The following is a 17,188-nucleotide window of genomic DNA, read 5'->3' as shown; positions in this document are numbered from 1 at the left end:
AATCTTTCCTGATGGGAGCAGCAATTCTGCTGTCACCAAACTTAGCCGTCATACAATAGATGGTCATGGCTTTGCATGCAAGTTGCTAATGGTTACCAAACCTGACCCTGAAAGGATAATTATGACTGAACACTTGGTAAATGTAAAGATTAATGTAAAGAAGCCATTAACAGACAGAGGGATCAGGGCATGCAGATGCACAGTTCCCTAAAAGTGGCAACACAGATGGCCAAGCTGATTAAGAAAGCATATGGCATACTTGCCTTCAGTGGTCAGGACATTGACTACAAGAGTTGGGAAATCATGCTGCAGCTATACAAAACTTCGGTTAGGCTGTATTTGGAATAATGTGAGCAGACCTGGTCACCACATTACCAGGAGGTAAGCTTTGGACAGCGTGCAGAGAAGGTTCACCAGGATGTTGCCAGGTCTCGAAGGTGTTGACTATAAGGAGAGATTGAATAAACTAGGATTGTTTTCACTGGAAAGACTGAGGCTGAGGGGAGACCTGATAGAAGTCTACAAAATTTTGAGAGGCATAGACACAGTGGATAGTCCACCCTTTTTCCAAGGGTGGAAGCGTAAATTACAACGAGGCACAGGTTCAAGGTGAGAGGGGGAAAGTTTAAGGGAGATGTGAGGGGAAAGTTTTTCTTGCAGAGAATGGGGGGTGCCTGGAACACAGGAGGGGGTGAAAGCAGGCGCATTAGCAACACCTAAGAGGCATCTGGATGGGTACCTGAATAGGAAGGGAATAGAGGGAATATGGATCGAATTTAGTTAGGGCATCATGATCAGCACACAGAATTGGAGGGCTGAAGGGCCTGTTCCTGTGCTGTAGTTTTCTTTATTCTTTGTCTTTTGAAAGGTAGAGAAATATGAAATGTAAAGGCCAAGTCCCTGGTCTCTGTTTTATTACCTGTTATTACAGAGTTATCCCAGAAGGGAAAAACAGTAAAAACAGGGCAATAAAAATACTGGTCCACATTTGTCTTGTATACCTTAAACTGGAACACCACTAAAAATTGGGAGATAAGAATACTGGTCTGAGCTGTTTTTCACACAGCAGGCAGTGGAAGCAAGATTATTGAATATTCTTAAGGCAGAGGTAGGTGGATGGTTGTTAGGCAAGGGGATCAGATACTATCTAAGGCAGATGGCAATGTAAAACCTGAAACATGGGTGGCACAGTGGTAAGCACTGCTGCCTGAGAGGGACCCGGGTTCGATTCCTGGCTTGGTTCACTGACTGTGTGGAGTTTGCACGTTCTCTTCGTGTCTGCGTGGGTTTCCTCTGGGTGCTCCAATTTCTTCCAACAGTCCAAAAGGTGTGTTGACTAGGCGCATTGGCCATGCTAAATTCTTCTCAATGTACCCGAACAGATGTCAGAGTATGTCGACTAGGGGATTTTCACAGTAACTTTACTGCTGTGTTAATGTAAACCTCCTTGTGACATGAATAAAGAAATAACTTAAAAATGCTAACAGGTCAGCCATGACCGTATTAAATGGCAGAGCAGGCTCAAGGGGCTGAATGGCCTAGTTCGGTTCCAATTTTGTATACTCATACGTTTGTATGACTGAATAGCATCTCATGACATAGCTTTAGTTATGTCTCAGTCTTTTGATTTGCTTTGATTTGATTTATTATGATCACATGTATTGGAATACTGTGAAAACTATTATTTCTTGTGTGCTATGCAGACAAAGCATACCTTTCATTCAATTTTAGTTATTTTGTTTATTAGTGTCACAAGTAGTTTTACATTAACACTGCAAAGAAGTTACTGTGAAAATCCCCGAGTCGCCACACTCTGCCGCCTGTTCGGGTACACTGATGGAGAATTTAGCATGGTCAATGCACCTAACCAGTCAGGTTATAGAATAAGCTGCTCACAGAGTACGTAGGGGAGAAGGAGAGGGGAGGGTACAGAATATAGTGTTGCAGTCATAGCTAGGGTGCAGAGAGCTTTGTAAATAGTTTTCATGTAAATGCATGTGTTTTAAACAAAACACCATTGAGCAAGATCTCTATTTTTATTTTGTTTTCCATCATATTTATTATAATCCATTTAATTATGCACCTTCAGCCTTGTTGGAGCAGTACATCAGACAACGCTTTCCACAGTATTTTCTGTTAAAGCGACTAGCCATGAACACACTCCTCGGAAGGACATTTATGCTGCATACAATAGATTTTTCCATGTTCATCGACCTTGTAATATTTAAGGACTGCAACTTGACCTTCTTCTGGTTTTCCTTTGGTGTGGTGTAAGATTTCTTCTTTCTCTTCTTGGCATCACCACAAAGTCTCAATACAAGATGCAAAGTTGACTCCTTTTGAATGCTGTTAATCTTTTTGATTTGATTTGATTTATCATCGTCACATATATTAACAGACAGTGAAAAGTATTGTTTCTTGCGCCCTATTCAGACAAAGCATACTGTTCATAGAGAAGGAAACGAGAGAGTGCATAATGTAGTGTGACTGTAAAAGCTAGGGTGTAGAGAAAGATCAACTTAATGAAAGGTAAGTCCATCCAAAAGTCTGACAGCAGCAGGGAAGAAGCTGTTTTTGAATTGGTTGGTATGTGACCTTAGACTTTTGTATCTTTTTCTTGAAGGAAGAAGGTGGAAGAGAAAATGCCCAAGGTGCAAGAGGTCCTTAATTATGTTGGCTGCTTTGCCGAGACAGTGGGGAGTGTAGTCAGAGACAATAGATGGGAGCTGGTTTGTATGATGGATTGGGCTAAATTCATGACCTTTTGTAGTTCCTTGCGGTCTTGGACAGAACAAGAGTCATACCAAGCTCTGATGCAACCAGAAAGTATGCTTTCTACGGTGCATCTGTAAAAGTTGGTGAGAGTTGTAACTGACACGCCAAATTTCCTCAGTCTTCTGAGAGTGTCAGCATGGGGAGACCGGGATATTGTTGGTCACCTAAAAACTTGAAGCTCTCGACCCTTTCTACTTAATCCCTGTTGATGTAGACAGGGGCACGTCCTCCCTTAAGCTTCCTGAAGTCAGTGACAATCTCCTTTGTTTTGTTGACACTTAATCAGAGAGTGTATGGCCATCCTCCAACTGTTTCCCAGCAAAGATTAGTCACTGCTGATCAGGTGGGAATGCCTTCTTGTCCCGAATCTGAGCCTTTACACTTTCAATACCATCCGAGGGCTCAACCTTGAGATTTATGGTTTTGCCCATAAGGGTTTTCAGAAACTTCTACATTTTCAAATTCTATCTCCTTCCCCTGAAAGGCACAGCTTCCAAAGAGCTGATCAAGATCTTTTCAGGAGTAATAGCTAATGAATCCCAAGATTAGCCCACAACAACAGAATGAATGTTTGGAGTCTTCTACCTCAGAGATACTCAGTGTTTGAGTATCTTCAAGACACGGTTTGATTTTTGGACGCTAAAGGGATTAAGGAATGTGGAGATAATGTCAGAAGGTAAGTTGAAGTAAAAGATCAGCCATGATCTTATTGAATGACAGAACAGGCTCAAAGGGCCAAATGGCCTCCTCCAACTCCTATTTCATATGGAAAATTCATATGGAAAATTTAGTCAAAATTTAAAATGAGAAAATGTAATTACAGTGAAACTATCCAATTAAGGTGATAATTGAAGTTTAGTGATTTAGACATCGCTTTAGCTGCAAATGAATAGTCAAGCTTGTTTCAAGTGATCTCTGAAGCTTTTCCATGACTGAGTAATCATCCATGGAATAATTTTCAAGCAGTACTCAAAGATGTTTTATGGAAGATATGCATCAAGCATGAAACCCTCCTAAATCAGAAAGAAAGCTTTTATTTCAGGAGGCAAATTGAAGTTTGTAAGTTATTCCAGTTAACCCCAAGTTGATAATGAGCCAGCAACTGAGAAACTAAAACATGTCTTGAGGAAAATTTGAGAGAATGTAAAGCTCTGATAAAGCATGAAGCCATCTTTGCCAATTGCACAGAAAGACGATGGTTGGAATTTTAATGCTATGGTATGTCCGCCAAGACTCTCACCAATTTTTACAGATATCCCGTAGAAAGCATCCTTTCAGATGTACCAAAGCTTGGTATGGTTCCTGCTCTAAGAACATAAGAACATAAGAAATAAGAGCAGGAGTAGGCCATCTAGCCCTTCGAGCCTGCCCCGCCATTCAATAAGATCACGGCTGATCTGTCGCTGCTGAGTTCCACTTTCCCCCTTTCTCCCCATAACCCTTAATCCCCTCTCTTATCAAAAACCCATCAACCCGCGTCTTAAAAATATTTAGCGAGGCAGCCTCCACCACTTCAACGGGCAGAGAATTCCAGAGATTCACCACCCTTTGAGTGAAGAAGTTCCTCCTCAACTCCGTTCTAAACCGCCCCCCTTTTATCTTGAGGCTGTGCCCCCTAGTCCTGCTGTCTTTTTTGAGCGGGAAGAGTCTCTCCACCTCTATCCTGTCCATCCCATTCATCATCTTATATGTCTCAATGAGATCTCCCCTCATTCTTCTGAACTCTAACGAGTACAAGCCCAGTTTATTCAGCCTCTCCTCATAGCTCAACCCCCTCAACTCCGGTATCAGCCTAGTAAACCTCCTCTGCACTCCCTCCAAGGCCAAAATATCTTTGCGCAGGTGCGGTGCCCAAAACTGCACACAGTACTCCAGTTGCGGCCTCACCAATGCACTATACAGCTGCAGCAAGACCTCCCTACTTTTATATTCAATCCCCCTCGCTATGAAGGCCAGCATCCCATTCGCCTTCCTGACCACCTGCTGCACCTGCAAGCTGGGTTTTTGCGACTCATGCACAAGGACCCCGAGGTCCCTCTGCACCGTCGCCTGCTGCAGTTTTTCGCCCCGTAAGTAATAGTCCTTCCTACCATTCTTCCTACCAAAGTGGACCACCTCACACTTGCCAACATTAAATTCCATTTGCCATTTCCTGGCCCATTCGCCCAGCCTATCTAGATCCTTCTGCAGACTCTCCACACCCTCCGCACAATTTGCCGTTCCCCCAATCTTGGTGTCATCAGCAAATTTCGACACCCTACACTCGGTTCCCTCCTCCAGATCATGTATGTAAATGGTAAAAAGCTGAGGCCCCAGCACCGATCCCTGGGGCACTCCACTAGTCACCATCCGCCAATCCGAATAGCACCCGTTGACCCCCACTCTCTGCCTCCTATTTGACAACCAATCCTCTATCCACGCTAACACCCTACCCCCAACTCCATGTCCTTCGACCTTCTGCAATAACCTCTTGTGAGGTACTTTGTCAAACGCCCTCTGAAAATCTAGAAAGACCACATCCACCGGCTCTCCTCTATCCACCGCCCTAGACACATCCTCATAGAACTCCAGTAAATTTGTCAGACACGACTTCCCTTTAACGAAACCGTGCTGCGTCTGCTCTATCAAGCAATTCCCTTCAAGATGCCTCGCAATTTCCTCCTTAATGACAGATTCTAACATTTTCCCTACCACAGACGTTAAACTAACCGGCCTATAATTCCCCGCCTTTTGCCTGGCACCCTTCTTAAACAACGGCGTAACATTAGCTGGTTTCCAATCATCCGGCACTTCCCGGAATCCAGCGACGTCTGGAAAATAACCACCAAGGCATCCACTATCACCTCCGCCATTTCTTTCAGAACCCTCGGATGCATTCCATCCGGTCCTGGGGAAGACTGCAAGAAGTTACAAAAGCTTGTGAACACAGCCCAGTCCATCATGCAAACCAACCTCCCATCCATTGACTCCGTCTACACTTCCTGCTGCCTTGGACAAGCTGCCAGCGTAATCAAGGACCCCATGCATAGAATAGAATAGAATAGAATCCCTATGATGCAGAAGGCCCATTGAGTCTGCACCGACACAATCCCATCTAGGCCCTGCACCAGAAACCCATGTATTTACCCTGCTAATCTCCCTGACACTAAAGGACAAATGAGCTTGGTCAATTCACCTAACCTGCACACCTTTGGAATATGGGAGGAAACTGGAACATCCAGAGGAAACCCATGCAGACATGAGGAGAATGTGTAAACTCTACACAGACAGTTACCTGAGGCTAGAATTAAACCCGAGCCCCTGGCGCTGTGAGGCAGCAGTGCTAATTTGGACATACACACTTCTACCTTCTTCCATTAGGAAAGAGTCACAAAAGTCTGAGGTCACCTACTAATCAATTCTGCTGCCATCACATTTTTGAATGGAACTCCTTTATCTTAAGTTGATCTTTTTCTACACCCTAGCTATGACTGTAATGCTATATTCTGCACTCAAGCATTTCCTTAACCCTTACATACTCCATGAAAGGTATGTTTTGTCTATATAACAAGCAAGAAACAATACTTTTCACTGTGACAATAATAAATCAAATCAAATCAAACCAAATGGATCTGATGATCCATTTGCAAGCTTGGGGTGACATTGTCCCACACATTTCAGGACCCCTGGCCACATTTCATGGGGGCTTGACAACTAACTGATTGTCACTGGGACTTTAAAGGATGCACCCTCAGGCACTGCCAGCCAATTAGAGGACTGGCAGTTCAACTCAGCAGCACTATCGGCAGTGATGGCCATTGTTGGAAAGCACCCAGAGGAAGAGGATGTCATGAAATGATGCCACCCTCTCAATCAGGTACGTGGAATCTAAGGCCACTGGGGCCAGACAGGCAGCAGCAGTGAGGGGTGGGGGTAGACTGCACATTGCTGAATGAGCTGCCCTGGTGCTCAGGTACCCCTCTTTGGACCACAGAGTGGCCAGATAAGAGGACCCTCTCCAAGCCAGCAAGCAGTCTCCCCAAGAATCATAGAATCTTTACAGTGTAGAAGGAGGCCATTGGGTGTGTAAGTCTGCACCGAATCCAGAGCATCTTACCCAGGTCCTATCCCTATAACCCCATGCTTTTACCCTGCTAATCTCCCTAACCTATACATCTCGGGACACTAAGGAGCAAGTTAAGATGGTCAATCCACTTAACCTGCACCTCTTTGGTCTGTGGGAGGAAACAGGAGCACCTGGAGGAAACCCACACAGACATGGGGAGAATGTACATTCTCCACACAGACAGTGAGCCAAGGCTGGAATTGAACCTGGGTCCCTGGCACTGTGAAGCAGCAGTGCTAACCACTAAGAGCTAGAGGGCTGCTGTAATATGACAGTGATAGAGGGACGAGGCCATTATTTGGCCATTTAAGCAGCTCAGTTGGCCTCTGGTCTGGATGGTCATCCTCCGAGCCCTGCCAGCGGTGAAATGACAAGGTGGCAAGAGGGCAATGGACCGCTCCCTTACCATTTTATGGGCCTCTCAACCATCCAACAAATCCACTGTGGGCCAGTAAAATCCAGTGCTCTGGTTGTGAAATAAACATGTGTCCAGTGTATGCAGAAGTGTGCCAAGGTCAGAGCTCTGAGGGACAGCAATGTGACATGAAATATAGTCTCCAAAATTAATAGGAATGATTGATCTCCAATATCAAGTTGCATCTGCTAGTACAATGTGATTGTAAATTTGTAGATTCTGCTTAACACCGTCATTTATTATCTTAAATATTGTCTTGTAGAATGGGATGAGTATACTCGGTCGTACCAGTAAAAATTGTCTTACAGAATTGTTTCTTGATAAATTATTGTTCCTGTCTCATTTACATTTTGTCACCTAGACCTGTTTGCCATGGAGCATTCAACCTTGGGATTTTCAGTAATTTAATGCAAACTGCAGAATTGAATGATGAATTGAGCCTGCTCAAGCTGTTCTGCACAATCAGCCCACCAATTTACAAGACCATCTTGTGAATCACCAATGAAATTTAGAATCTTACAGGTTATCAAAATACGGTGAAGGGAATGCAAGAGGGCGTTTTTTTTGGCAAACGCTGTGTGGCCCAATTCCCATTGCTGCTCATCTAGAAAGATTGTAGCAAGATAATTATATCACTAAAAAGAAATAAGACAGCCTCGAAATGATACAGCAAGTGGAAAATGAAATTGTAACAGTATGTGTCGTGAGCTTACACTAGGAAATGTCTTAAGTCATTACGTTTCCCTACAAAGGCACTATATGAATGGATTTTCAGAATATCAGTTCTAAAGCTTATCAGGGCATTAATCATTTACCATTATCATGACAATTATGCAAATAAACTCCACTTTTGTGGGCTGTATTTAGTAAAGTTTGCATCTTTTGTGAACTTGACAGAGCGAGGGAAAAGAATTATCCTTATTGTCTTTAAGGGCAAAACACCAGTGATGGCAAAGCTTGGTCACAATTTAGGGCTCACTGAATAGTTTTCTGTTCCAATTAAAAAGAACATCCTCTGCTGAGTCTACAGAATACGACTATTTTGTGGACAAGGATTTTTAATGCCATATTTGTCTGAGATTTCCCTATTAGTTGCCAGCTATGTAATGGATACTTGTCCAATGAAAGCAGACAAACTAATTTCACGGATGCTTAAACATCCATTAGGGAGAAGGTACGTCCTTCCTATGAGTCTTAGCTGCTCCTGAGTCCCATTCTCTGTAGCACAATGGAAATGTTTGGAGTATTGTGTCTTTCCCATCAATGAATTACATCAGTCGTGCAGGATTCTTTATTCTTTGAGCAGCAATTGATTTTTAGTTCTCTCACTGCAGAGATTAGTGAACGTATGTCAGATCGTAGGAAACAATGGAATAAGCACACTTCAGTTGGCTTGTCGCATTTGCATGTGCCCCAGATTTTGCACTGGATAGCCTTTGCTTAATCTCCTAGGAAATGATTCAATTGTGTTTCTCCCTACCCCTCCCTAAAGATAAGTCACTCAAAATTTCACAAACTAATTTCTCTTTCCCACCGCTGGATCCATTCATTCATTTGAATAGATGAGGGGACAGCACTGATATGATCTTTAAAATCTTTTTTTATTGAATAGAATTTAAAAGAATTAAATTAACATGACAGAAGCAAAAAGAAAAAGCAAAGTGAACTTGGAGACTAGCTTCTAAGCAAGCCAGTCCCTGTACTGAATTTTTAACAGGATCTTGAAACAAACTGAAAACACACACTAAAAGCTACAACATATCTCAACCCTTATCTCATTAATGTAAGTAGGCTGTCTCTGTCTAGAGAAGCAAGTCTCACAGCTGCAGAACATGTTTTGTCTGCATTGTGCACCCTTCAGCAATGCGGTCAATTTTTAGTTAACCCAGCATGCCTTCTTTAAAATGTAGTCAAGTTAGTAATGTTAGTTAACGCCTACATCTAGCAACTAAATGTAATTGCATAGGCAGAAATATCTTTAAATGAAGTCTTTGCATAGACTGAAGCAAACAGGACTAAGCATACATTGGATCGCTCACCCAGCTTGAGGAATGAACATCACTTCATCATATATTAAATTGGCATGGCCTTTATGTTTGCTCATAGCCTCTGCCGAGTGTTTCATTTCACTTCTGAATAGCCACAAAACCTTTCCAAAATTGTGGAGTGAGGGGATTATGAGTTACTAATCCCAGACTTGTCCCTGAGGCCGTTTCCCTTTCTATCCCAGCCCCTCGGCATCTGGCTTTGTGGGATATTTATCCCCCACATCCTGGGCTTCCACTCAGATGACGCTCATTGATGTATTTGGCACTTGGTGTTGCTGCCAGGTGGTGCCATCATTTTGCTGACCTGTCATTCATTTTGGGCATATTTGGTTTTCACCCACCATTTCTTCTCAGAGATTAAAGTCACCAATGAAAGATTGAAGCTGATGTACTAAGAGCTGCATTGATGAATGATGGCAGGAGGGAGGGAAAGTCATAAGATGGGGGTCACGGAGAAGAAGTGACGATGGGAGGGGGGGGCAGCAGCAAGGGCAGATGGATGTTCTCAGCAAAAGCCCCTTTCCTCATTTTTGGATCATAGGGAGAATGCCAGAATCCATTATTAAAGAGATAGCTGGATATTTAAAACATCATAAAAATTGGCAAGTCATGTTGCAGCTTTATAGAACCTTAGTTAGGCCGCACTTGGAATACAGTGTTCAATTCTGGTCGCTACACTAACCAGAAGGACGTGGAGGCTTTGGAGAGGGTACAGAAAAGATTTAGCAGGATGTTGCCTGATACGAAGGGCATTAGCTATGAGGAGAGGTTGGAGAAACTTAGTTTGTTCTCATTGGAATGGTGGAGGTTGAGGGATGACCTGATACAAGATTATGAGGGGCATGGACAGAATGGGTAGTCAGATGCTTTTTCCCAGGATGGAATAGTCAATTACATGGAGGAATAAGTTTAAGGTGCAAGGGCAAGGTTTAAAGGAGAGTTTTTTTACACAGAGGGTGGTGGGTGCCTGGAACTCGCTGCCAGAGGAGAGTAGAGACAATAGCGACTTTTAAGGGGTGTCTCGACAAATACATGAATAGGATGGGAATAGAGGGATAAGGCAAACATCTGTCTCTTGTTTAAAGCAAAATGCTGCGGATGCTGGAATCTGAAACAAAAACAGAAAAAAGCTGGAAAATCTCAACAGGTTTGATAGTATCCATGGAGAGAGAATAGAGCCAATCCTTCGATTTTAGATGACAAGAGGTCATCTAAGCTCTGACAAAGGGTCATCCAGACTCAAAACATTGGTTCTACTCTCTCTTCACGGATCCTGTCAAACCTGCAGAGTTTTTCCTGCATTTTTCTGACTACCTTTCCCTTGTTTGTTTGTGTCTTCACGGTCTGCAAGCCTATCTTTTAAAAATACCACAAAGAAAACTGGAAACAAGATGGTTCATCCTCATTGCAAACACCCAAAAAAGAATTGCAGAAATCCAGTGGAACAAGAGAAAAATCATCAGCCCACTCTGCAGATATACAAAAAGACTTAAGGAGTTAGAGTCCATAAAACCATAAGACGCAGGAGCAGAATTAGGCCACTCGGCCTATCGAGTCTGCTCTGCCATTCAATCATGGCTGACTTTTTTCTCATCCCCATTCTCCTGCCTTTTCCTATAACCCCTGATCTCCTGATTAATCAAGAACCTATCCATCTCTGTATTAAAGACACTCAATGACCTGGCCTCCACTGCCTTCTGCGGCAAAGAGTTCCACAGGTTTACACTCTCTGGCTGAAGAAATTCCTCCTCATCTCTGTTTTAAAGCATCGTTACTTTAGCCTGAGGTTGTGTCATCTGGTTCTAGTTTTTCCTACTAATGAAAACACCCTCTCGAAGTCCACTCTATCCAAGCCTCACAGTATCCTGTAAGCTTCAATAAGATGCCCCCTCATCCTTCTAAACTCCAATGAGTACAGACCCAGATCCTCAACTGTTCCTCAAATGACAAGCTCTTCATTCCAGGGATCATACTTGAGAACCTCCTCTGGACCCTTTCCAACATCCTTCCTTAGATATGGGCCAAAACTGCTCACAATACTCCAAATGGGGTCTGACCAGAGCTTCATACAGCCTCAGAAATACATCCCTGCTCTTGTATCCTAGCCCTCTCGACATGAATGCTAACATTGCATTTACCTTCCTAACTGCCGATAGAGTCGTAGAGGTTTATAGCATGGAAACAGACCCTTTGGCCCAACTTGTCCATGCCGTTCCTTTTTTTAACCCCTAAGCTAGTCAAAAGTTAAAAATAAACATCACTACACCAAAGCCGCCAAATAATGGTAGCAGCCTCAAGGTAACCAAAATTTAAACAACAATTTTGAAGAAACTTTGTTGAATGGAAGCTTATTATGTGCTGTGCCCACAAAGATCTGGAACAGTACAGGGAGCACTATGAGTAGCAAGTACCCTGCAATAATAAGTTTAGAGTTGGAGGTGCAAAATTTGGAAGGTAACAGGCCTTAGGGGTACCTTGTTTGAAAAAACAAAATAGTGCTAAAAAAAAGCTGTGGCACATTGTGCTTTTGCAGGCCCTTTCCATAATGAAAATGGCAGGAATTTTTGGCATTGTGGGACTGTATGATATGTGGTGGAACTCATATACTGAAAGATTTGATTATTTTGTCCAAGCGAAAAAAAACTGTAGCCGAGATTGTTGTTGCAACTTTTCTGAGTACAATGTGGGGGCAAAACACTCAATCTTCTGAGAAGTCTGGTACAGCCACAAAAGTAAGCCTCAAAAATCTATGCTGAGATATTGGGAATATTGCAGGGCAACTTCATACAAACCTTTGGTCATTGTTGAGGTGCAACTTCCATAAGTGTAATCAAACAGTTTGTAGCTACTTTGAAGAAATTAGCTGAATACTGTGAATTTGGGGATGGTGGCAGAATGGTAGCACTGCTGTCTCACAGCGCTAGAGACCTGGGTTCGATTCCCAGCTTAGGTTATTGGCATGTTCTCCCTGTGTCTGCATGGGTTTCCTATGGGTACTCCAGTTTCCTCCCCCAGTCTGAAAGACATGCTGGTTAGGTGCATTGACCATGCTATATTCTGCCAGAACAGGCACCAGAGGGTGATGACTCGGGGATATTTCACAGTAACTTCATTGCAGTGTTAATGTAAGCCTATTTGTGGCACAAATAAGTAAACTTAAACTTAAACCCAACACCATTAGAGACAGCTTCATGTGTGGGTTAATAAGTGAAGCTATCCAAAAGCAGCTGTTAACAGAATACAAATGAAACCTAAAGAAGGCTTTAGAAGTCCCAGTCTCCCTGGAATTGGCAGCCAAGAAAGCTCTATAGTTAAGCTCAAGCATTAGAATCCATAAAAGGTTGGCTGAGACTCGAACACAGACACTTTCAAAATTGGCACCAATGTGCAGAAACTGGGTGCACAGCAGCATTTTGCTCGAGCACAGACATAAAGTGCAAAAATTGTGGCAGAAAGGGGTGCATTGGACATGCTTTTTGGAGGAAGAACCAACAAGTTCCAAGCTAGAACTTCAAAAAGCAAGAACCAAATGCATCCAAATGAGATGGTTAAGACAGAAACGTTAGCCACATTTAAGACTTATCTTGACAGGCATACGAACAAATGGGGAATAGAGAGATATAAGTGGTTAGTTAGATAGGTAAACGTGATTGACACAGGCTTGGAGAACCGAAGGGCCTGTTCCTGTGCTGTACTGTTCTTTGTCCTTTGACCTTTCTTTGAGACCACATCCCATTTTATTGACTGGTGAATGTGTGTGTGTGTGTGTGTGTGTGTGTGTGTGTGTGTGTGTGTGTGTGTGTGTGTGTGTGTGTGTGTGTGTGTGTGTGATACCAGCTGGAGTCACCACCTCTCTGGTGGGGCTGCTGGTCAATGAAGAGCTGATAGTCTCTGATTGATGGGTAGCTCTCAGAGGGTAGTACTCCCACCCTTGGAGTCTTTGAACCTGGGGAAGGCCGCCCAGTTTAATGCTTGATTCAGCAGGTTTACCCAAACAAGAAGCAGCACGGAGCTCTTAGAATAGAATAAAATTCTTACAGTTGCAGAAGGAGGCCATTTGGCTCATTGAGCCTAGACCGACAACAATCCAAACTAGGCCCTATCCCATAACCCCATGTATTTACCTTCCTGCCACTAAGAGGCGATTTAACATTGCCAATCAACCTAATCTTTGGAGTGTGGGAGGAAACTGGAGCACCCAGAGGTAACCCACGCAGACACGGGAAGAATGTGCAAACTCCACACAGACAATCACCCGAGGCCGGGTCCCTGGCGCTGTGAGGCAGCAGTGCTAACCACAGTGCCACCGTGCTGCCCCACTGTGCCACCACGCTGCTCCGTGCTCTTGCTGGCACGCCAGCCCAAGAGGCAAGACCCATCACCACCGTTAAATACCACCCATAGAGTCTGTAACAAGATATGCTTCAAATTTATAGATTGTAATTATATGCAAATTTTAATCCCTCAAGAAAAGTTGCATAATGAAGACAAATGAAATTCTGTATGTTTTGATCCATTCGTCGCACAGAGAGACCTCAGTTGAGCAATTAGTTCAAAGAAGAAATTATTACGTCTAACTGTGATGGATGGAATTCTGTCACATTTCAAATCATAGGAAAGTTTCCACGTTTTTAATATTCCGTTATGTGTGACTGGCCGTTTGAAACTTGTGTTATGATAGGCTTAATTCCACAAGGTTGAGAGCAGAATTGAATTCCTTGTGGTTGGTTGGACTTGTTAATGCTGCATGCAGAGGAACCTTTTATCAAGACAGTCGAGTTTCCACTTTCTGCTGATTCTGACATAAATTGAATCCAGATTTGTGCACATTTGGAAAAGTATTTTTTCCTTAAGTTTCTGCACAGACCCAGTTGTATATAATTGAGTGCAGAATCGGCCAGCACAACTGAGACATGGGGCCCAATTTTACCAGTTTAATCCTAAGTGCTGGGCAGACTTGAATTTGGGAGTGTTTCAGATCCCACTTTTAGACCCGTTCTCAGGCACCCCCACACTCATTCTGCCTGAAAAAAATGTCAGCGATTCTGAATCGCGCTGCAGGAGCCTGTGGGCAGGGCTCATCGCACCCGAAACACTGCAGCTCAGATCGAAGCCTTTAACTGGGCACGAGCAGTAAAACAAATAGAAAAACGCTCCTCCGCCACCTGGCCGGATAATGCCTCCTCCCCGCCCTCACAAACATTGCCCCACCCCCACAACATTACTGACCCCCTTATCCTACCACCTCCTGCCACCCAGACTGATCGCGGCCCCCTGCCCCCTCCCCCCCACTGATCGCACGCAGAGTGGCAGCAGACCATTCCTGCCCTCCACCAGCCATCTATCCCAGCTTCCTCCCCTCCACCAGAGAGCCATCTAACCCACTTTCCTCCCCGCCCCCCCGACCAGAGAACCATCTGATCCACCTCCCTCCCCCCATCAGAGAACCATCTGACCCACCGCCCTCCCCCCTCACCACAGAGCCATTGACTCACCTCCTTTCAGAGAGTGATCTGACCTGTCTCCCTCCCCCCACCAGAGAGCCATCTAACCCACCTTCCTTCCCCCTGCCAATCAGAGAGCCATGTGACCCGCTCCCCCCCGCAAAGTCCCCCACCACCAATCTCAAGAAGAGAGCAACAGGAAGCTCTGAACTTACCTTCTCAGAAGCTGGAGCACCCAAATCGGACCTCTGCTGATCATGTCTGTTTTGCACTGAATCTAGCCGGGCGAACGCAATAGTAAAGGGGGAAGTGCCAGTAAGTTTGGCCGTCCAGCCCACTATGTCAATTTAAATGCATGCAAATGCATTCAAATTGACGTTGTGCCCATTTCTAGCGCAGTCCAGACGGCGGCTATTTTCAGTGATTGGTAAAGGGGGAACGGGCATGTAGGCGGGCTGAAAACAGGCACAACTTGAGGGTAAAATCAGGCCCATAGAGTCATAGAGGTTTACAGCATGGAAACAGGCCCTTCAGCCCAACTTGTACATTCCGCCCTGTGCTATGTTAAAATGAATATTTTCAACAAGAATTTGTTTCACAAATTATTCATTCACACATTTATAGGTGGCAACTTAGTGAAGTTTGTTTAAAACAGTTGGAAGTAGGTTTGTTGCAAAAAAAATGTGTTTTAGAATCATAGAATCCCTACAGTGTAGAAGAAGGCCATTTGGCCTATCAAGTCTGCAGCGACTACAAACCCACCTAGGCCCTATCCCCTTAATCCCTATTTGCCCTTCCTACTTCCACTAAGGGGCAATTTAGCATGGCCAATTAACCCAACCCGCGCATCTTTGGACTGTGGGAGAAGACCGGAGCACCCGGAGGAAACCCATGTAGACACGAGGAGAATGTGCAAACTCCACACAGATGATTACCCGAGGCTGGATTGGAACCCGGGTGCCTGGTGCCATGAGGCAGCAGGACTAACCATTGTGCCACCGCACTGCCCTATTCTCATTTTGAAATCACTTGCAGATTAAATATTCTGAACATTCATATTGGGAATTTCCCAATTAACTTTTTCAGTGACAAGTTATAAGGCACAGATCTCCAGCAGCTCTTCTAATCAATTCTCAAAACTTTGAGATTTACCCCTGGCATATCTCTTAATCGTCTTCTGTATCCTGCTGCAGTTGTGAATTTTAAGTACAACCTTTCGAACTTAAAGTGCCATGATCACTGCTACATTGGAGACTTACTATATGTCAATAAATGGATAGATATTTAACGTTAGCAATAAACATATATTCTTGAACACAGGTAGCTCTGAAGAATTAGGAACTAGTTTGACCCAGAGAAGCAGACCTTTACTTCTATTTGTCAAATGGATGATACGTTCATTGAATCATAGAATCTTACAGTGCAGAAGGCCCATTGAATCTGCACTGACCACAACTCACCCAGGCCCTCTCCCCATAACCCTATGCATTTACCCCAGCTAGTCCCCTGAACCATTGTCCTTTCTGCAATAGTGATCGATTTGTAAAGTTTGAACTTGTGCAGCGGGATGCTCTTAAGATTGGTCACAGTATTAATTTTTGCCTTAAGGAGCAATTTAGCATGGCCCATCTTTGGACTGTGGGAGGAAACCGGAGCATCCCGAAGGAAACTCATGCAGACACTGGGAGAACGTGCAAACTCAAGCCGGGAATCAAACTGCGGTCCCTGGCACTCTGAGGCAGCAGTGCTAACCACTGTACCACCATGCTGCTCTTTGTTGTTAGTCAGGAGGAATAGGTGCATGGCATTCTTACATGACTACTCCTTATTAACCTCAGTGCAAATGGACACAAGAAGTGTCAGACAACTCAAAGTTATTGGAACAAATACCTGACATTCCAAAGCCAATGGCATCAAGATTGGGATGTGTATCAAATTACAGTTTGTCAATCCCAATGTGTACCACACCTGGGACAAACAGGTGAGATCGACAAAGTGAAATGCGCGGTGATTAATTCCATTGTGTGCGGCTCCTCAATCCATTGTCTTTGCAGAATCTTTAAATCTTTAATGTTGCTCAGTGTGTAAAAGGTGAAACGCATAGGGGTTCATTGAGCTGCGTTCCTTCACCGGTCGACTTTGCACATCTTTCAAGTTCAGCTGCCAAGCTGTCACCAAGTCAGTGCAGACACAATGGCTGAATGGCCTCATCTACGCTGTAGGGATTCTGTGATTCTATTCTATGAACCTGTGAGTCTCATCCAGAACTCATGCTAGACTTGTGGAATGTGAAATTTGTGTATTGCATGGGGATTAACCCCAGGGAGCTGATCTTTTTAATTAATTGATATTACCGATGCTCTAAATCCACGCTCTGAATATTTGGTGCTCTGTGTATTAA

The 17,188-nt window shown here is 43.9% G+C and overlaps 1 pseudogene; it reads right to left on the bottom strand.

Moving 5' to 3' along the window:
* Nucleotides 1–2,075: 2,075 nt before the first annotated feature.
* Nucleotides 2,076–3,230, bottom strand: LOC145356092 (ubiquitin-ribosomal protein eS31 fusion protein-like; annotated as a pseudogene).
* Nucleotides 3,231–17,188: the final 13,958 nt, after the last annotated feature.

The sequence above is a fragment of the Carcharhinus amblyrhynchos genome, chromosome 20 (genome assembly GCF_965287045.1).
Source record: "Carcharhinus amblyrhynchos chromosome 20, sCarAmb.v2.hapA, whole genome shotgun sequence".
In the NCBI taxonomy this organism is placed as follows: Eukaryota; Metazoa; Chordata; class Chondrichthyes; order Carcharhiniformes; family Carcharhinidae; genus Carcharhinus; species Carcharhinus amblyrhynchos.
The sequence above is the reverse complement of the archived record's forward strand: the minus strand, read 5'-3'. Positions and strand labels throughout refer to the sequence as shown.